Source organism: Trichosurus vulpecula, chromosome 1 (assembly GCF_011100635.1).
Source record: "Trichosurus vulpecula isolate mTriVul1 chromosome 1, mTriVul1.pri, whole genome shotgun sequence".
In the NCBI taxonomy this organism is placed as follows: domain Eukaryota; kingdom Metazoa; phylum Chordata; class Mammalia; order Diprotodontia; family Phalangeridae; genus Trichosurus; species Trichosurus vulpecula.
Window position 1 is genome coordinate 315,654,843 of NC_050573.1, and position 11,611 is coordinate 315,666,453.

The following is an 11,611-nucleotide window of genomic DNA, read 5'->3' on the forward strand; positions in this document are numbered from 1 at the left end:
GTAGCCTTACTGTGAAGTTATCTCAATATGTGAAGTTTCCCAGCAGCCTCAGGACAACTTTGATTCTCTTCATTGGTCTGGTGAACATTACTTAGAGAGGTTTGTTTATTTCAAACAGCAGTCAGACAGCCATACACACAGTAGATAAAAAAGAAAATTTTCTAACAACACGGCAAAATACACATGTGGCACTGCTGACTACTTATTTTCTCCTCTTTTAATGTAGCATTCCTTTGGTACAATTGGTATGTGACTAATGGGAAAGAGAAATAGTTACAGTTTGGTTTCAGAGGTGCAGTTAACTACTTAATCTGAATTAGTTTATAAGATGCTTTCCAACTACTCACTGACCCTGAGCAGGCCTTGAGGGGGTAGAAGTAGATTTGAAAGAGAGATAGAGAAAATGGGGAACTGTAAAAGAAGAAAAATGTTCAATGAACATTTGGAGCTGAAAAGTCTGTGCAGCTAAGAGGCAGAATGAGAGCTGGTTGCCACAGGGAAAAGAGGGGCCTCAGAAATTGTGTGTAGGAACTTTTCAAATAAAACTGTTGCTTATTTACCTATTTTTGCAAGGGTGAGACTAATATAGAAGTTGTAATTATCACTATGAAAATGATATATGTCCATCATGTATAAAATACTATATACAACAGCATACATGCAATTGAAGCTTGGTTTTCTAATAGTGGATTATCTTCTACATATCTTGTTTCACAGTTTGATGGAGTCTTGGGTAGACAATTTAATTGTTTCGGATGACAGTATTCATAGATTTAAAAGGCTGCTATGTGGAAAAGGTACTAGATTACTTCATCAAATACTCAAACATTCCTGATAGGTGAAAATCATTCCTAGCAGTTTGAGCTATTTGAGTGGAATAGGACATTTTGGGAAAAAGTTGATTCCTTCAGCAAATCTGGATGACCATTTATTGAGTATCACAGAAGAGATTATTTTCGAAAGCTGACTCTGACAGCTCTTTCAATACCTGAGTTGTATGTAGCTCATTGATATTTACTTAATTAGAAGATGTACCAGGCTTCAAGTTTTTCATGGGTCTTATCCTGTCCATTTGCTATCCATCTGCGCCAACTGCAAGGTTTCTGAAATCCAATTAATGGTTTGATTTATGCGAAAAATGATAATATAGAGGAGGCCTCATGTTCAACATTTCCTCAGGCCCAACCCATACAGAAGTTGCAATTATCAGTATCATCACCATAGATGTCATTCATATATAAAAATTTGAATATATGAAGTTATATTTGCAATCTCAGTTTTCTTAGAGTAGATTATCTGCTATATACCTCATTTTCTTAGAAGTATGCTGTGCATTCCGATGTTCTCTACAATAATAGGGAACCAGAATTCAGAAACTGGACAGTAACTAGTAAGGTTAAGTAATTTGCCAAACATTAAATGAATAGTGAGAACCAGAGGCAATGTTCAAATTCCAGTCCTCTGATTCTAAACTAATACCCCTATCACTGCACCATGCTGAAACTCACAACTGAATCAAGTATAGATGCACATTTTATTTAGAACAAAGCCAAATGTGGGGCAGCTAAGTGTCCCTGTGTATGGGGCACGTAGGTGGTGCCACTAGTGGACAGATCACACGCTCTGGAGTCAGGGGGACCTGAGTTCAAATCCAGCCTCAGACACTTGAGACTTACTAGCTGTGTTACCCTGGGCAATTCACTTAACCCCATTCACATAAAAAAAAAAATAGGTAAATGCAGTGAAGTCACGTCAACAAAAATAGAAGATTGGGCATTTTCCTCTATGTTTACTGGAGTTATGCTTCATAGGCATAGCAATTACAGTTGAATTAATGGTAGAGAATGCTAATCTCTAATTCTAATGGTCACTCAATACCATATCACCTCCATCCTCCATTCACACACAGGGAACAAGCTGATTCAAAGACTTGTACTCTGTTATCAATGAAGGATGACTTGGGCTGCTGCAATCTCTACCCATACATCTTGACCCACAACTTTGTTACAATATCAGTACACTTCAGTGGAGTAGGCATAAGATGTCAAGACTCTACATGACTAGCACATCCCTTGGTTTAGGGATCTCCAAAATAAGTACTCCAACTTTCCCCCCAAATTGGCAAATACTGACTCACCCTAGCACTATATCAAAAAAAGACAGAAGACAGGGAGCTAGCTTGTGGAGTTATGCTGGGTCTAAAAGGTTACTGGCTCTTAGCTTCAGCCAGTCCTGTTCTTCTACCCCTCTTGGGGCAGAGACCAGTCACTGAAAAGGGAATTTTCCAATAGGAGAGGAGTCTGAGATGGCTTTGAGTTTTTTCAGACCCCAGTGGTAATTGCATCAAAGTGGAAAGAGAAAGAAAGAATGATAAGGGAAAAAACTAAAACTAATAAAGATCTCCAGTGGAAGAAAGTTGAATTAAAAACACAGAGCACAAACAGATAAATCAATAGATAAGATTGCAAAATCAGAAGGGAAGATGAATACAAGAGAAATAAAATATTATGAATGTATCTAAATAAATATTGAAAAACAAAGTAAATTAAGCCACGAGTTAATGAAACATGAGTTGATATAGATTCCTAGGAGAACATGAAGGCATTGTGTAGCTCAGTGATTCTACAAAAAGAAATAATAATAATATTAAGGCAGAATAGAAATGGCAGAATTTTTGACCAGCACCACAGAAATGATTATCAAAATAGAAAGATTTCAATCTCTGATGATGAGTCTTTCCAATGACGTAAAAGAGAAAATAATAAATTGGGAATGCAAATATGTTGAAGTAGAAGTCAAAAAGAGAAGTGAAAAACTATAATGTTAAAAATAATATATTATCTGAACACAAGCAAAATACATTGTTCTGGAAACCCGGATGGATAGGAACAAATTTAGCATTATAGACACAAAAGAAGAATATGCCGCTGTAAAAAATCCAAGTACCTAAATGCAAGAAACAATATAAGAAAACTTCCCAAAGCTCATGAATATGAAAAGAAGCAACAATCAAAATAATTTAAAACTTGGTTTCAAGGGAAAACTAAAAAACAAAACAAAATTCTATTTCAAACTCCAAGAAAAATGATATTTAAAGTTAACAATTCCAGTGACAAAGAAAAAATATCCAAGTGACAAAGAAATGGCCTCCAAATATAAAGAAAATTCAAGTGATACAAAATTATTCTCTATCCCTCAGAATCCATAGGAGGGAATAGAATTGGATAGTCTACAAAATAAAGAAGATCAAGATAATAACCCAAAATGATATGCGATGAAAACCTAGCCTAATAGTAAATGAAAAAAAAACATTCACTTCAATAAAAGATGTATATGAGATATCCCTGCATTTTCAAAGTGAGCAGATAATTTAATTGGTAAACACACCAAACATTAGAAATACAAGAAATGAAATAAATGCAATGAACAAAGAGATCAAAACTAATTAAATAAATTAGGTTAAAATTTAGGAATTATTAAAATAAAATAAAAATCTAGAAAGACAAAGATTACTTTAAAAGGGAAATAACAGAATTTCTGCCTAAAAATATCCAAGGGGATAAAAATTGAAGCAGAATTTTAAAAAAAAAAGTAAGAGATGGTAAAGGAATAGTCATGGACAGCCAGGTGACACAATGGATATTGCTTGGCCTAAAGTCAGGAAGCCTAATCCTTCTCAGTTGTTATCTGGCCTTATGCAAGTGCATACCTGTTGTATGACCCTGGACAAGTCACTTCACCCTGTTTGCCTCAGTTCCTCATCTGTAAAATTAATTGGAGAAGGAAATGGCAAAATTGTTACAGTACCTTTGCTAAAAAAAACCCAAATGAGGTCACAAAGAGTTAGCCACAACTGAAACAAATGAAGAACAAAGAGGAATAGGAATACCATTAAATAAATCTCATCCCTCTCCCCACCACCACCATGAGTCAGTGAGTTTTGGAGAACTAAATTGAAGAATAAGGAGATAGAACATCAAAGCTAGAGGGAAGATAGAGTATTGAGGAGGGTTGTTTAAAAACACTTTCTGTAGCCTCTTAACAATAAGAGGGATTATAGAAAATAGGTTAGGTGGGAAATGGAGGGAAAGTGGAAAGAGGGAGTGGGGAGAGGAAAATCTTGATTCTTAGATGAGAAGGAATACCACTGAAGATATGTAGCCCCTATATGGGGATAGGGATATTACATTGAGTACAAATTATAGGTTTCTGGTACACAGTGAGACCACTTCCTGCGGTCTTTAGGAGAAACTTATTGCCTCAGAAGAAATCAGAGCTCTTTAGAGGAGTAGGTATCAAGAAGGATGGGAGGGCATAGACCCAGACTGGATATTGCATAGCTATATCAATAATAAACTTGACAGCCAAGGGAATGAGTCCAGCAACATGGCAGTAATGTCTGTAATTAATCAATCCCATTCTAGGTGGGGAAATGTCTTTTCAGTCTAGCAATATGTCTTGTACCTAAATCTTTAGGAAGACTTACTTGATAAAAATGGTCTCCTTTTCAGCACAGTTCTTACTGATCTTCTCTCATCCTTCCTTATGGCTGAAGCAACTATATGCCAGATAAGGAATGAGATTTTTTTTCTATTCTGAATTAATATTCCAAGTCTCTCTCAATCAACAACATACATAGGTTCTCGAAAATTGTTTGGAGAACTCCTTAGTAAAGGGGTTGGAACGAAAAAGTATTATTAGTAGATATCTTGCTTACTAACAGCAAGGGAAAAGTAAAATGGCTGATACATAATTATAGTGAATGTATACTTACTTGGAAAAAAGAAAGGGCATCCTTACTTGACTTTGTGGTAATACTGTGTCCCTGGATAAAGGTAAAAGAAAGTCCTGATTTAGCCCCTGGAAAAAAAAAAGAGAAAAGAAAAAAAAAGAATTATGTGAATGAAGTTACTAAAGCATCACTTTGATCCAGAGATTGCTTTGATATGTACAGCTAATGAAGGTCATTCCCTAAAGTAAATGATTCATCTCTGCCCCCACCCCACTTTGAAAACCCAAATGGTGGTGCCTCTCTCTGGTAACTGTTCATGTATTGCTTGGAAAAATACATAGAAACCTGTCTGCTGATTCATGTTTATTTGCTCTATTTACATATTGTATGCTTGTAATTTCTGTTTGTATTTTCTCTGAAGTTCAAGGTGCTGTCTTTTCCCTGTGAACTAAGTGAGTGGTATATGTATGTTTAATTAAAGTGAGATTATTAACCCCTTAAAGTTGTTTTCCTTAGAAAAGCAGATGAAAGAATCTGTGCTGGCAGCCCTTCTGTGTGCTGGTGTTGTTGGTCTTACACAGCCACAGTAGCAGCAAGCGGCATTGTTGTTACAGAACATCATTAGGAAAGATCTGTCAGACCTGGGTGAGAGAAGAGTGCTGTCCTGGCCCAAGTCTAGAGTGACAGTGGGAAAGCAGCAGCAAGCTGCTTCCGAAGCTCTTAGCTGACAAACAGTGGGAGGAAAAAGCAGCTGATCAGAGGGGCATTACTGGTTTCTCTTTGCTGGTGCTGAGGCAGGATTCTCTTGCTTTTTCCATGCTAGGATCTGAGTCTCAGTCCAGGGTGAGAAATCCCAGGGTGAGGAAGAGTACTAGCATAGCAAAGCTTGTGACCACAGTAAAACTGGGACCTTCCTCACAGTTCCAGGGCAGAAAGAATGCTTGTGCTCACTCACAGACCAGGAGAGGAGTAAACACCTCTCCTTGGATCATAACACCTTGGAAAAACTGAAATATACAGGTCCTTAGAAGTATCCCTGAAAACTGCTCAAACCCCCTGAAACTTGGGACAGTACACCCTCCACACAGGAAGCAGGTCCCTACCTTAACAAAGAGTTGAAAAATCAAGTAATTGGCAGGAAAAATAAGCAAACAGCAGAAAACAATTTGGACTATAGAATCTTACTTTGGTGACAAGGAAGATCAAAACACAACCAGAAGACAAGAAAGTCAAAGTTCCTACATCCAAAGCCTCCAAGAAAAATCAGAATTGGTCTCGGGCAGGGGAGGAGCTCAAAAAGAAATTTGACCATCAAGTAAGAGAGGTGAAGGAAAAATTAGTCAGACACTTGAGAGTGATGCAAGAAAATCATGAAAAACTTGTCAACTACTTGCTAAAGGAGACCCCCCCCCCAAAATACTGAAGAAAATAGCACCTTAAAAATAGACTTGACCAAATGGCAAAAGAGATGCAAAAAGTCAACATGTAGAAGAATGCCTTAAGAAGGAAAATTGGGCAAATGGAAAAAGAGGTCCAAAAGCTCACTGAAAAAAATAATTCCCTAAAAATAAGAATGGAACAAATGGAAAGCCAATGACTCTATGAGAAATTTATATATATATATATATATATATATATATATATATATATATAGAAAACCAAAAGAATGAAAAAATAGAAGACAATGTGAAATATCTCATTAGAAAACCAACTGACTTGGAAAATAGATCCAGGAGAGATAATTTAAAATTATTGGACTACCTCAAAGCCATGATCACAAAAAGAGCATAGGCATAATTTTTCAAGAAATTATTAAATAAAACTGCCCTGATGTTCTAGAACCAGAGGGTAAAACAGAAATTAAAAGAATCCACCAATCACCTCCTGAAAGAGAACCCAAAAAGAAAACTCCTAGGAATATTGTATCCAAATTCTAGAGTTCCCAGGTCAGGGAGAAAATACTGCAAGCAGCCAGAAAGAAACAAGTCAAGTATTGTGGAAACACAATGAGGATAACACGAGGTTTGTCAGCTTCTATATTAAGGGATCAGGGAGTTTAGAATATGATATTCTGGAGGGCAAAGAAGCTAGGATTAAATGCGAGAACTACCTACCCAGCAACATTGAGTATGACACTTCAGGGGAAATATGGAGATTCAATGAAGTAGAAGACTTTCAAGCATTCTTGATGAAAAGACCAGAGCTGAATAGAAAATTTGACTTTCAAATACAAGACTCAAGAGAAACATGAAAACATGAACAGGAAAGAGAAATCATAAGGGAATGATTAAAGCTGAACTGTTTACATTTCTACATGGAAAGATGATATTTGTAACTCATGGGATTTTCTCAGTATTAGCAGACTTGAAGGGAATATCTATATATTTATGTAGATATATCCATGTATCTATAGGTATATCTATATAGCTATAGATAGATAGAAATAGAGATAGATATAGACATAGCTATATTTATATCCATCTACATATGTATCTATATCTTCTGTCTATATCTCTTTATGTACATATATGCATATTTGTACAGAGAGAGAAAGAGACAGAGACAGAGAGACAGACAGAGAGACAGAGACAGAGACAGAAGCAGAGACAGAGAGACAGAGACAGAGAGAGAGGGATATAGGGGGCACAAGGTGAGTTGAATGTAAAGGGATAATATCTAAAAAATAAGATTAAGGGGTGAGAGAGAAATGTACTAGGTACAAGGAGAAAGGGAGAGGGAGAATGGAGTAAATTACCTCATATAAAAGAGGCAAGTAAAGTGGAGGGAAAGAGAGGGCTGATTAAAGGGAATGGCTTAATCTTACTCTCGTTGGATCTGAATAAATACACACTCAATTGGGCATGGAAATCTAACTTACCCTGAGGAAAGTAGGAGAAAGGGGACAAGAGGGGTGATAGAAGGGAGGGCAGATTGGGGGAGGGTGTAATCAGAAGCAAACACTTTTGAGGAGGTACTAGGTCAAAGAAGAGAATAGAATAATTGGGGAGAGGGATAGGATGGAGGGAAATATACTTAGTCTTTCACAATGTGATTATTATGGAAGTGTTTTGCATGACTACACATAAATAATCTATATCAAATTGCATGTTTTCTCAATGAGAGTGGATGGGGAGGGAGGAAGGGAGAGAATTTGGAATTCAAAGTTTTAAAAAATAAGGTTAAAAATTGTTTTAAATGAAACTGAGAAATAACATATACAAGCAATGGGGTATAGAAATCTAATTTGCCCTACAAGAAAATAGAAGGGAAAGGCATAAGAAAAAGGGTATGTGTGATAGAAGGGAGGGCATGTTGGGGGAAAGGGTAATCAGAATACGTGCTGTCTTGGGATGGGGGAGGGGAGAGATGGGGAGAATATTTGGAACTCAAAATCTTTTGGAAGTGAATATAGAAAACCAAAAATAAATAAATTATTTTAATTTTTTTTTATGAAATGAAATATATTAGAAGCAGCTGGTTTTCCAGTAGAGAGAAAATAGTGCTGGAGTCAGAAAGACCTGAATTCAAATCCAACCTCAGATATTTACTAGTTATGTGCCTCTGTGTGTGTGTATGTATTTATGAGTATATATGTATATGAATATGTAGGTAGATATATAGATATAGATACATATTCATATTTAACTGAAGCCTTCTTAAGGGTGGGTGGGTAGGGAAGGAAAAAATAAAGTAAAATGTACACACCAGAGAACAAAAGAAAACCTAGAAGGAAGCAAAGAAAAGCTGGTTAAATTTGAAAACAACATGTAGTATTTATTATATAGGTTTTCTTGAAAAGGAAATTTATTGTTTTATATTTCACCCTCTCTTATGCTCTTCTGTATACATGGATTCTTTCTTTCTTGTTTTGTATTTAAGTTTAAAATGATTAAAAAATTTACAAAAATTTGCTTTGTTATTTGGTACATCTCTAAGGGGAAATTTAGGCTACATAAAAACAATACATATCCATAAAAGTTTATTTTAAAACTGAACAATAATGATTGAAAATCACACACTATTTAGCTTAATAGAAACAAGAAAAAAATCTATCCAAATATTCCTGTCTTTCACAAAAAATCCCTTCACATATTCCCTCTGCTCACCATCAACTGTCCATGAGCTCAAAGTTAAATGTTCTTTGTTTCCTTCAATCTATTTTTGGAATTGCAGAGAGACAATACATTTTTGGCTAGAGTACTTCTTGCTGTAAACTTTATAGGGCATGAAAATTTCTAGAAAATAAAGGAAGAAGTAAGAAAGGAAGATGCAGGTCCTTCCTCACATCTCCCCCAAGGAAACAAAAACAAACAAACAGATGTTTTCAACTATAATAAGTATACTCCATCCTTATTTAAGAACCCATTAATCTAAGTCAAGACACAGTGCATAAATCCACATTTCTCTCATAAATTGCTTCTTCCCTCCTTAATCTTTCTTCAAATCAGTTTCATTCTTCTGAAGTCCCTACATTCAATTACCAGCAGCGATGAAATCTTGTGTCCCTATCATTTTGGGTTTCTTCCTAAAGACTTCACAATCTCTAGCATTGTTTTTGAGTTTGTTTGTGGAGTATATTTTGTTTCCGCGTTAATCACCACGAGTTGGCAATTGTCTTTATTTTTAACAAGTTTTGTGAGGCCCAAGCTTTATGATAGCTCTCCAGATATGTACCCTAGAAAGTTATCATTCACATAAGTTTAACATAAACAGATGTCTCAGAATCTCCAACTCTTTTGGGAGTCACAAACTACTCTACCTTGTCTCCTTACCCTCTTATCCTTACAACATTACCTCTTCTCTGATAGCATTTACATGTATTCAACATCAGATTGTCCAATTATCTCAATGTTGGAAATCGTCACAGCTGATTAAGTGACTCTAAATGTTCAGTCTTTGTTCTATTTCATTTATCACAGTCTTCTACCCTCTAGCCACCTGAAACAGTAAGGCAATAATAACAACATAGATTTATAATTGTCAAAATGCCTATGTAGTTCTGTATGGCAAAATATACGAGACTCTCCACATAGAAGGTAGAAGAAGTAAACCATTTATTCAGACACCAGAGAACTATATCCCACAAGCCATTTATCCAGTCTACCACAGCAGTAAAACATTCCACACACCATATAACAATCTGGAAACTCACCATCTCAAAACCTCTTTGACCCCCTGCTGGGGTCTTCCCCAAAACAAACTCATAGTACAACTAAGTCAGTCTGTTCAGTTCTAACAATCATGAGGGCTGACATTAGCAGCCACCAGCAGCCATAACATCACTACATCACTCTCTCTCTCTTTCTCTCTCTCTCTCTTTCTCTGTCTCTCTCTCTGCATTTTCTGTGACACAACTTCCTTTTCCTGTCAGGAAGCTCCTCCCGCCATGTAACTTAGACTTCCTGTGACATAAGCAGGTCACATGGCCTATAAATGATTGGGAAAGATCTTCAAATCTAATTGCTACTACACTGCCTCACTCAGGTTGTGACTTGTCTCTTTTCCTTTCAATATTTTTCTTTTAAATTTTCTCATATTTATTTGATCCTTCAATCGTATCCATTAATTTCCAAGAATATTTCATTTTCCCAGATAAAGCAGAAATTACAGAGCTGTTTGAATTTATTTAACTTTTCTCCTAGAGACAACACTTTGTGCTAGAATGTCTGTTACTGTACCTTGGAGATGAGGTCAGGGAGAAGGAAGATTTTTTTTTAATGTGGGTTCTATGACTTGACTTTGTGTTTTGTTGTTTTATATCTCTAGTCTTCCAAAAAATGCCATGAATACAGTTAATATTTAGTAAATGTTTGTTAGGGTTAGTTGAAATCTAGCATATCCTAACAAATTAATTACCTTTTCTTTTCTTTTTCCACTGACACTTTGTATTTTTTCTTTTTTTTCCCTCAGCAGAATTTTTTTTAATTCATTTTCTTTGGAAAGTTTATTTTTCTTGATCAACCATGCCTCATTGTATCTATTAAGCAATTGAGAAAGACTGGTATAGCCTGCAGTGTAGTAAATAAACTTTTTCATCAAAGACTTTTGCATCATCCCTCAAAATGCTTGCTAATGTCAAGAGTTGTTCCTTGTTCTTTTGGGCACTAGAAAACTCATCAATAGACTGCAAAACACTGTCTTTGCAGCTCTTTCTTCAATAAAGACATCTGACTGAAGGCTTTGGTGGATCAGATTACTCTTCAGCAGGGATGTATAAGAAAATGGTAATTGTAGACTGGCAAAACGGCCTTCAACCTGGTTCCACATAGCTTGTCACTGGGGTAGTCATTTTGATCTTTACATCTTTCTCATTCTTGCCTTGAATGTAATTATGAAGTTTTGTGACACCAGCTTGCATAGCTGCATCCCAGTGCATTGACTCAACTGAGGTACTAACCCACTTCGCTGGTTCATACTCCAGGATCTTATACCTACCAAACTCCAGGGTTGCCTCCTCCAAGCCCTTCCAGTTAGGTATCTCCAGGGTGGGAGTGTCTTCAGCAACTTCTTGCTCTGGGTCTGTGTCAGGCATCTTAGACATGGGTGGTAGAGTTAACTTCTAGGGAAAGATGCTAGGTAATTGGGTCTCCGCACACACTTTGAAAGCTAAATTCAGCATCTTTGATCATTCTTCTTGGTAGCTCACATTGCAGGTCCTTTAAAATAAGTGTCATTTATTCCATTGGAGGCTAAGTTGCTAAGAGCTCATGAGTGAGGTTTTATCTATAGCCTTTACGGAAAACAGAGGCAGTTAACAGATTGTTTCAAAAGTTCTATTTAGAAATAAATTCATTGTTCATGAAAGAATCTCATGAAGAATCCAATTGCTTTCAACTTCATGCCATTTTTTCAATTCTTACAGAGAGAATCTAACAGCAT

General features: G+C 36.3%; 1 pseudogene; it reads right to left on the minus strand.

Annotated features, from left to right (window-relative positions):
• Window positions 1-10,663: 10,663 nt before the first annotated feature.
• LOC118842301 lies at window positions 10,664-11,273 on the minus strand (annotated as a pseudogene).
• Between the last annotated feature and the right edge of the window lie 338 nt (window positions 11,274-11,611).